Source organism: Ictidomys tridecemlineatus, chromosome 9, assembly GCF_052094955.1.
Source record: "Ictidomys tridecemlineatus isolate mIctTri1 chromosome 9, mIctTri1.hap1, whole genome shotgun sequence".
Taxonomy (NCBI): domain Eukaryota; kingdom Metazoa; phylum Chordata; class Mammalia; order Rodentia; family Sciuridae; genus Ictidomys; species Ictidomys tridecemlineatus.
The window spans coordinates 39149757-39160249 of NC_135485.1; the positions used below are offsets into that span (position 1 = coordinate 39149757).

At 49.2% G+C, this 10493-nt stretch overlaps 1 pseudogene; it reads right to left on the bottom strand.

Moving 5' to 3' along the window:
• Window positions 1-9820: 9820 nt before the first annotated feature.
• Window positions 9821-10230, bottom strand: LOC101970801 (large ribosomal subunit protein uL24 pseudogene; annotated as a pseudogene).
• Window positions 10231-10493: the final 263 nt, after the last annotated feature.

The following is a 10493-nucleotide window of genomic DNA, read 5'->3' on the forward strand; positions in this document are numbered from 1 at the left end:
GCTGTCAGCTTTGCGAGCCATTTTTCTACTAAACGCAGAGGGGAGTCTCCTGGCCATGGGGTTCACATTTACTGATGCCAGTCCACCGTCCCGGGGTTTCTTTGTTGCTGTCAGAGTGAAATCGCAGCCCTGTCCTCTGCCACCTGGAATAAAAGGTTCAGGATGAGAACAGATTGTCACCAGAAATAAATTACTTCTGAAATCAGAGTGTAGTAGTTTAACTGGTGAGTGTCTTTCTGGGAAATGACAGCGTTTCTGAGCTGTGGGTGGAAGGCTGTATCGACGTGCAGACGTTCACCTGGGCTCACTGTTCTCACCCAGGTTGCTCGCTCGAAACAGGCTGGGGTCCCAAAGAGGGGAGGCTCACTCAGGCCTCCAGGTTCACTTTAGATCCTTCAACCATTGCTTTCCCCCTGCGGCCACCACTGCCGTCCCCTCCTCTCCTGACAGTGTCAGAGGAGACAGGAGCCCCACTTGTTCTCAGATATCTTCCGAAGCCTTGCTGAATCAGGTGGGTCATCTGTTCAGAAAAACTTGGCCTCATTAACCCTTCATCTAGCAGGGCTTGCCAAGTAGAGCCCCTGGGCCAAATATGGCCTACAGAGCCTACTCAAGGATTCAACCCAGGGGCGTTTTATCACTGAGCAGCATCTCCAGTCCTTTTCATTCTTTCTTTATTTTTTATTTAGAGATAGGGCCTTGTTAAACTGCTGAGGGCCTTTAAGTGGCTGAGCCTGGCTTTGAGCTTTCAATCCTCCTGCCTCAGCCTCTGGAGCCGCTGGGATTACAGGTGTGCACTACCACACTCAGTTAAAAAAAATTTTTTTTAACATATAAAAAGTAGAGTTAGGGGTGTAGCTTAGTGGTACAGCTATTGTCAAGTATACATGAGGCCTTGGGTTTGATCCCCAGCACTACAGGAAGAGAGAAAGAAAGAAGGAAGGAAGGAAGGAAGGAAGGAAGGAAGGAAGGAAGGAAGGAAGGAAGGAAGGAAGGAAGGAAGGAAAGACAGTAAGAAGAAAGAAAGAATTATTTTAAAGAGAATAAAGAAAAGGGTCATGTGAGGGAGACCCATGCAATATCCCAAGCCTGGAATGTCTGTTTCTGGCTCTCTCCGGGGCTTGCTGGCCCCTCTAGGTACTGGAGGCGGGACGGCCTTGGCAGTGGCATTGCTGGCCTGAGCAGGGAATGGAAGGACTTTGTGGTGTGGACTTTGGCCAGTGCTTTTCAACATAGAAAGGGGAAAAGGAGATGGAAAGATAAGTTCTGGAAAGTTCAGGGCTGAACAACTTGTCATCAGGAAACGGAGGCACGGATGGATGCCAGCGGCAGGGAAAAGCCTGGTGACTTTATTATCCAAGATCCTGTTGAAAATTAACCACCAGGTGCTTCTGTTAGCAGGCACTTAACCAGGTTCTGCTGCCACCCTCATCCCACATAACCCCCACGAGGTAGGTGTAGGCACTGTTTCTATTTTGTGAATAAGAAATCAAGTCATAGAGACTGAATTGGTCCAAGACGCAGAGCTGGTCAGAGGAAGACGCTGGACTCCAATTTGTGTCTGTCACCCACATGTGGCCCCACCCTACATTTGCTGTCCTGAAACACAGGACATGCAACATCCCATGTTTTCTTCCACAGCTGGTTTTCTTCTACCACTGGTGGAAGGCTCCCGATCCTTAAGCCAGCTCACCCAGGCCTCTCTGCCCTCCTGCTCCCCATCCCGGAGCTCCAGGCCTCTGCAGCCCACTTCCTGTCCCACTGTGGGGCCCGTGTGGGGGTGGAGGGAGACAAGTCCAGTCACTGAGCCGTATTATGCAACCATGTAATACATCCCAGTCTTTGGGAAGTTTGACAAACTGGAATATGTGTTTAGATTTCTAAACTCGGAGACATTTCAGAGCAAAGAGGACCTGGCTGTGTCCTCCAGATGGTTACAAATGGTTTTATTCTTGTGTTTGGGAGAGTTGCAGCTGCTGCTGGAATACAGCTGTTTACAGAGTCTGGGAAGGGGAATGTGCGGGGGAACATCAAGGTCCTGGGGCTGCTTCTTCCTCCCTCAGGGAGGGAGGGTGCATCACTTGTGAATTTTTGATATAACAACACACCCATCAGGTTCTAGAAGAATTGACTGAGGAGGTGCAGAGAGTTGAAGGCTCTTTTCCTGCTCAAGGCGAGCCTGCAATGCAGAGTGTCAATGAGTATGTATTAGGTTCCTGTGGTTGCTATAACAAGTTACTACAAATGAGATGGCTTAACTTAACAGAAATATATCCTCACAGTTCTGGAAGCCAGAAGCCCGAATTCAAGTTGGTGGCAGGGCCATGTTCCCTCCAGAGACTCTTGGGGAGAACACAATCTTTGCCTCTTTCAGCTTCTGGTGACCATCAGCCTTCCTGGACTCATGGCTACATCCTTCCATCTCACCTCTAAGGTTACCTTTCCTCTTCTGTCTGTCTCCTCATCTGTGTGTCTCTTATAAGGACACTTGTCATTGGACTTAGGACCATCCAGATAATGCAGGTCTCATTTCAAGACCATCAACTCAATTATATCTGCAAATTCCTTTTTCCCAAATAAGATCACATTCATGACTTCCAGCATTAGGATGTGGACATATCTGTTAGGGTCTCCATTCAACCCATGCAAGGGAGAATTAGTGTGGGAGAGAGAAATAGAGAGGCCCCAGGGCAGGCAGGAAGGATTTGCTCACACAGGAGTCTGCCATCAATATTTTTGCTCACACAGGAGTCTGCCATCAACATTTTTTTTTTGCCCCAAGGGAAATGCATTATTTCCAATTTGCAATTAGTGGTGTCAAAGCTACAGCGGCTCACACTGCCCAGGTGCTGACTTACGTTCATCAGGTAAAGAGAGGTTAAGAGACAGACGGTCTAAGACTACGATGCTGCTCCATTATCATCTGGGACCCAGGCACCTTCTGCTCCTTGTCTATACATCCAGATTTAGTTCCAAGGATTCCATCCTTAAGATTACCATGTGGGTCAGCCAGGTGGCCAAAGCTTCAGCCATCACGTCTACATCTCGGGTAGGAAGAAGAAAGGGAAGTGGGAAGAGCAAATGATGTGTGCCTGCTGAGCCAGCTCATTTCAGGAACTTTATGGAGTGCACAGTGCTTGTATTTCATTGGCCAGAACATAATAACTCCTAGCTGCAAGGGAAGCTGGGAACAATTTGTGTGTGTGTGTGTGTGTGTGTGTGTGTGTGTGTGTGTGTGTGTGTGTGTGGTATAGAATCCAGGTGCACTGCTCTACTGAATAAAATGGAGGCTTGATTAGCAAGGAAGGAGTGAAGAATCACTTTGGGGAGGCAATTAGCACTGTCTACTCCAGGGGCCTTACAAGCCATGGAAGTTTTAGCATCCATGTGGTAGACTCAGAGAACACAGTGGACCCCACGATTTGTAAAAATAAACAAACAAACTCGGCTGACATTGTCTGAGCGCTCACCCTGGGCCAGTCCCAGGTTCGTTAAGCTTCCCAACCACCCTTTGAGGTCAATCTTCTTACAGTGCTGTCGTTTACAGATTTAAAAAAAAAAAATCACTGAGACTCAGGGAAGTTGAGCCATTTGCCTAGGTCACCTATCTAGGAAGTGACAGAGTCAGGATGTGACCAGGTCTGTCTTCCACAGCCCGAGCTCCAGGATTGTCACACCTCACAGCCACATTGTGGGGAGACCTTCAGGAGAACCGTGGGGCACTCGGCTAGCTGTGGGCACAGGGACCACTGGGCACTTCTGCAGGGGCCCTGTCCTTCTGTTTCCTGCATCACCTAGGAGGAGCCCTGACGTGGCATCTCCCTGGGTTGTGTTCCTCTCCTCTAAAAATGTCCCCTTACCTTCCCCTCTGTCTACTTAGCTCAGGCCTCCCTGGCATGTGTCCTAGTCCAGGTGCCCTTTACTGACCACTCGAATAGGCACACGATGGGGAGTGGACTCTCCAGGCTGGACATGCTGACCATGTGGCCCTGGCCCCATGCCCAGCACAGGAGACCTCTGCTCCTCCCCTGCGCCTGGGCATTCTGCTCCTGCCCCACCTCCACACCTTTGCACCTACCAGTTCTGCTTTCTGGGTTGTTCTTCCTGCTCTCTGCTTCGCGTAAACTTCAGCTGTTTCCACCAGGCCCAGAGCAGGCGTCCTTTCAACTGGATGCCTTCCCTCTCTGTGCTTGCTGACTGTCGTCCCCACCCCTTCCTGGTGTCACTGAGTCTCACTAACTCCTCTCTGCACAGCTCGCTTGGCCTTGGGTTGCCTCATGGGGTTCCTCCTTTTGGTGCATGTGGGGTTTTGCGTCTTTTAGGACATGCGTGTTTCGAAGAACTGGAGGCACTCATTCACCTTGTGTCTGCTGTTCCCCAGAGCCACCATCCCCTGCACAGCCACCTCCCTCCCTCCCTGCAATATGGCCACATGCCTCAGAGCACTGGCTCAGTGAGTTCTGGACTCACTGAAGGGCGCTTGAGCTCACACACGCACACGCGCACACACACACACACACACACACACACACACACACACACACACACACAGAGTCAATTCAGTTGGCCAGGAGGCAGAGCATGGGGAGGGAAGCAGTCAGCTGAGCAGGTGCAACTTGTCCTGCTGTGGCTTCTCCTTTGCTCCTGGGTCCTGTCTGAGGCCCAGCAGCTGCAGCACTTTGGGGATGGGGTTCTGCCGGAGGTGGGGAAACAGCACAGGGCTTGCTCGGTCACTGTCCTTTCGACCTTGGCTCACCCCATGCAGCGAGAGGAGCCTACACTAACGATCCCTGTGTCTCCACGTGTGCGACTGTTTCCAACACCAGGCTCTCCTGGATTGACCTGGACTCGGCCCGGTGAGCCTACATCCTCGTCTATGGGGCAGAGGTGAATCCGTGCCCTGCTTCCTCTCGTCCCTGAAGGCCATGTTTCTTGAACTTACCCAGGTGGCTGACTTCTGCCTCTCGTTACCACCTACGAAAAGGCTTCCAACAGAGTGAGCCCTGAGGTACCTTAGCACGGACCTGAGACCAGCGGCAGAGCGTGGCAGAGGCTCTTCTGATGCTGAGCAGGGAGGCTGAGGCCCGGGCCTCCGGTGGGCTAGCTGCCTCTCCCCACCTTCTGCTCTTGGCCTCTGAATTAGCTTCAGAAATCAGTATTGGGAGGAATCGTTTCTTGAACACATGAACTGGGTTGATCCATGTAATAATCCCCCTTAATTCTCTGCGGCATCAGCTCTAGTGTTCATGATTGTTCAACAGTTTTGGAGCGAGCCCCACACTCCACCCCTTTCAGACTCTTTCTCTTCCCGCAGTGCTGGGGAGGAACCCAGGGCCTTGTGTGGACTGGGCAGAAGGTCTACTACCGAGCCACACCCCCAGCCTCCCAGTCCGTCTTAACAAGGAGACAATGGAGAGCTGACCTTACCCTGAACCACACCCATGAATCTGCTCTAAGGCTCCAAATGCTCCTGTGATTGAGCTGCAACCCACAGCTGACTAAAAAAGACTTATGTCAGTAGAAACTGAACGCAGTGGATTCGATACGTGTCCACCTCCACCGTGGGGTAGGCGTTGGAAGGGTCAGTGAGTGTCTAGGGGATCAGGAGGTATCTCAGTCCCTCCAGGGGCTGGGCTCGGAGTGTCTCAGGCTCATCTCTGGATGCCCCCAGTCCCCACACCAAGTCCTATAGATCCTTCCTTTGCAGAAGCATCCCACCTCTGTCCCTCATCAGCACCACTCCAGGGAAGGAATTTACGTCCTCACCCCTGGATGGTGGGGAGGTCAGAAGCCATACTGCCATCTGTCTTCAAAACCCTCACCCACTCACACGCTCTCCTCCTCTCTTTCTTATATCATCTGCCTAATTTGTCTTCTCTCTCTCTCTTTCTTTTGAAGATCAAATTACAAATCTTAATGTAGAGCGCAGTGAAGTTTTACACAGGTATAGACCCTTACTAACATCACATCTTCTCAACATGGAACATTCCAGCACCACGGAAAACACCTCTGTGGCCTTTCCCAGCTGGTACCCTTCTTAAGGTGATCACTGCTCTGATCTCTACTCCTGTAAGTTAGTTGTGGCTATTTTTTTAAAGATGATATCCATACATAAGGGACAACTACTGGATCAAACTTGCAAATGAACAGGCACAAAGAATTCTTGTTGTATGATTGCATTTACGTGAACTTGAAAAATGTTACAAGGTCGCAGCTGGATGCCTCAACCACAGAGAGTACTGAGCTCCATGTAGGTACTGGTTTTCCCTGTGCCTGCAGACCTAGGATAAGGTTTAATTCACAACTTAAGCACAGTAAGAGATTAGTAACAACACTAATAATGGAATAGAACAATTATGTCAATACACGGTAATAAAAGCTGTAATAAAAGCTTGTGTTTGGGGCCATTGTAAGTAAAATAATAGTTCCTTAAACAAAAACTTTGCAATCTGATAGCCAAAGGGCTTCTGAGTGACTGATGGGTAGGCAGCATATACAGCATCACTACACTGGAAGGAGGAATGATTCGTGTCCTCAGTGGGAAAGAGCAGAATGGTGCAAGGATTTATCACACTACTTAACGCTTATGAAATGTTTATTTCTGGAATTTTCCATTTAATATTTTCTGATCACCATTGACCATGGATAACTGAAATCACAGAAAGAGAGCTATAGGAAGTGGAGAGTACTGTACTTCCTTCGCTCAGGTTTGTGTCTTCAAGTTTCATCTACATCATTCATAAAACATCAGCATTTCATTTTTCTTTGCTGTGTAGCATTCCACCAGATGAAGAATATGCCACCATTTATTTCATCCACTCCCCTGTAGGTGGTCATTTGAGTTGTTTCCATTTTGGCAATCATGACTAACAAATAAACTACTACAAACATTCCCACCCAAGTCTGTGTGCCCTTATGTCTTTTCCTATCCAAGTTCCACTCAAGTTTTCAATTCCCTCCCTTTCCTCTTCTTTCTTCCCCTCAATATACACACCCAGCCAGAACTTTTCTAACTTAAAAGAAACACAAAATCCCTCCTTGAACCATAATCCACGTATGGACCCTCCTTCCCATCCCTTCCCTTGTTTGCTGGATTTCCCCTTGGGCGTGTGGTAGATTGCCATCTCCATGTCTGCAGTGCCCACCTAGACATGTGCCTCATGGAGCCATTCCTCCCCACTCCTGGGCCCTCTCCTGACCCTCTGCCCCTCGCACTCCCACTTGATGCACGTCCTGCATTGGGGCTGATGATGAAATGACTCCCAGGCTGCCCGTTGCACTCCCCTGCACTCAGTCTGCAGACCCACCCCTCTCGCCCACTGACTGCTGGTGTTCCTGCCATCACCTCTCTGTTCCCTGCAGACAATCAGCTGCAGACAATCTCCATTTCCTGAGTCCCTCTGTTTGTCATTTGAGCCTTCTTTATGGCCGTTAGCACTGTCTGCCTCACACTCTCATTGACTTCTTATTGAATGAGCACTTCCTCCCTTTATCTGGATACACCACCTCCGAAACACATCTGAACGGTGGAGACCTAACGCACAACATGGAGAAATGTACCTGGTTGTGGCGGGTCAGATCTATCAGCCTAATGGCCTGGAATGGGCGAGCTTATCCGTCTCCACGTGTGGAGGCCTGTAGGGGACACTCAGGCCATGCAGGGAGGGCTGGACTCAGGTATGCAGGCAGCTTCAAAAGCCCAACCGGCCCTGACTCAGCCTTACTGACCATCACAGTCCTTAGAAGAGCAGGGAAGCAGGCAGCACCCGTCAGGCATCTCAGGGACCCAGCTGGCTGACAGCAGCCAGCTCAGCTCTGCAGAGCTTCCCTGTGCAGCCTCCCAGTCTGTTTCTTACCCCAGTATTTTCACTACTTGCTGACAGATGGTTTTTCTCTCTGATTCTGTGTGCCTCGGGGTGGGATCAGAAGGGGAACCAACTTTATCCTCCAATTTTCCTCTTAGTCTTGAAATGTGACCAATATAACCAAAGCCACGATTTACCGAAAGTCAGGTATGTGTGACATCACATTTGGACGCCAAACACTATGTTTTGTCACCATAGAATAAGCCTGAGGCTCTCTGCCCTCCAGCCTGGAAAGTCGTGCCTGGCCGAGGAACAGCGACTTCTTTGTAAGACCCAGGTGCTGGCACATGCGCCCCGCCCAGGGACACCCTAAAGCAGGCTGTGAATGACCTGATCCTTTCCAAGGAACACGGCTGAAAGGGCAGCATCCTGAAAGCGTTTCAGAGGAAAGGTGAGTTCAGTGAGCTCAAATAATCCAGAAATATTGTTTGTCCAGTGGTCTGAATATCAATCTTGGATTTTATCCTCAAGGAGGAGAAAGGGTGGTAAAAATCTGCTTGAGAGGTCGTCCTCAAGGTGAGGACTGTGATTAGGAACCACTGACCTTTCTGGGAGGAAAAAGAAAAGGATCATTGGGTTTTTGTTTAATATCTAGACTAAATTGTTTAGGAGCAGTTTTAGGTTCACAAGAAATTTGAGCAGAAAGTACAGTGTCCCCGTCCCTCCCCACACACAGCCTCGCCACCGTCAACATCCTGCCCCAGCGATGACATTGATTACAATAGACGAGCCGACGGTGACAGGCCATGATCAATCAGCGATCACAATCTGCACTACGGTTTGCTCTTGGTGGTGAACAGTGGGCTTCGACAAGTACATAATAATATGCGTTCGTCATTTTACTACCATACTGAGGGTGACTGTCCCCAAGTCATCCATGCGCCTGCTCTTCACTCTTCTCCTCAACCCCAAACAACCACCGAGATTTTTATCGCACTGTCTCTTCATAGAGTTGGACTCACGCAGTAAACAGGCTTTCTTCTTTGCTTAGTAATGCGCATGCATGCTTCCTCTTCAGAACCTCGGTGTCTCATTTCTTTTTAGCGTTAAAAAGCCCTCCAACCATTAGAGGTAGTGTTCACACCCACTCGCCTGGTAAAAGCCAGGCTCAGGCTCCCAGGACTTCAAGAACTGTTGTTTTCTGTGTGGCGATTGTGAATAAAGCTGCTATAAACATCCATAAGGAGGTTTTTGTGAAGACACAGCTTTTGACTCATTTGGGTTAAAAAAAAAAAATGATTGGTTTTGAAACAAACATGACAGACACCATCCCTCACACCCACCATTATAAGCAAACTCAGTGCAATCAGAAGGATCCCACACTCCGGGTTCCATGTGCTGAAGCCGAGGACACAAACCAGGTGTCTCTGCCCTCATTCGTGGTCCAAGAGGTCAACACATGAAGTTCCTGAGAAACAACAGAATTCAGCATGTGCTAAAGGAGAAATTCTGAAATAAGGGGGTGGAAGTTGAAGAGTTACCCAGACTTCAAACTAAACAGAGGGAAAGAAAGAAAAAATGGAACCTCTCCTGAAAGTTAGTCCTTAAGTCACTGAGTGTCACAGGAAAGCACGGGCAGCATCCTGGCGCCGCCCCCTGCCCTCCAGCCTCTCACTCCCAGCAGCTTCCTCCGCCCAGCAGAACACACTGTCCGTCCTGGGCACCCCCATGGAAGAGAGGAGGGGGCCTGTGAGCCAAGTAACATGGACAAGTCAAAGGGCCCATGTCCAGATGTAATGTGTTGTCCTGTGGACCGGGCCAAATGATGGTCCCCCAAAGGTATACCCATGTCCTGGAACCTGGGGATGTTACCTTATTTGGACAAGGCATCTTGCAGATGTAATCAACTTAATGATTTTAAGATGAGGACATCATCCCAGGTCACCTAGATGAGTAGTGTCCTCATAATTTTTTTTCATTTTAGCACTTTTTAATGTAAGGTATATATGGTTCCTTCATTCCAACATCTTCTCAATTGTCACTTCTTTCTATTTGCCCTTTTCCTTTCCCACTTGGCAAGGTTTGGCCTTCCGTTCTAGGATCTTTTTGAGGTCTTTGTCCAGGTGTAGCCTGGCGATCACCACCTTGCCAGGGTGAATGCACATTTGGACAGCTGTGCAAATGGCCTTTTCCCGCTGCACCTGTTCAATAGGGATGACATGATTCTTCTGTAAACCTGGGCCAGTGCCCTCACCCAACCTGAACTTCATCATCCTCCTGGATGGGTGTAGAAGGAACCTTGTGCTTCTGTCTCAGCTCTTTGGAGAGGGGAAGACATAACCTTCCTGCGAATGTGGGAAGGTGCATTGAAATGCCTTTTGCAGTTTTTGTTTCAATCAAAAGTCACAAAAGCATTGAACTTCATTTTGGCCGCAAAAGGGAAAAGGTCTACGCATTTCTTCGGGTTTTGTAAGTTAACTGAGTAATGTCCTTATAAGAGACACACAGAGGAGAAGACACAAGTAGAGACAAAGTGACCAGAGGCAGAGAATGGAGTGGTGCCGCCATGAACCAGCCCCCAGAAGCTGGAAGAGGCTGAGACCAGCCCAGAGAGGGCATGGCCTGCTGACACCTTGATTTCCAGCAGAACTTCAAGAGGATTTCTCTCTATTGTTTTAAGCACCTTGT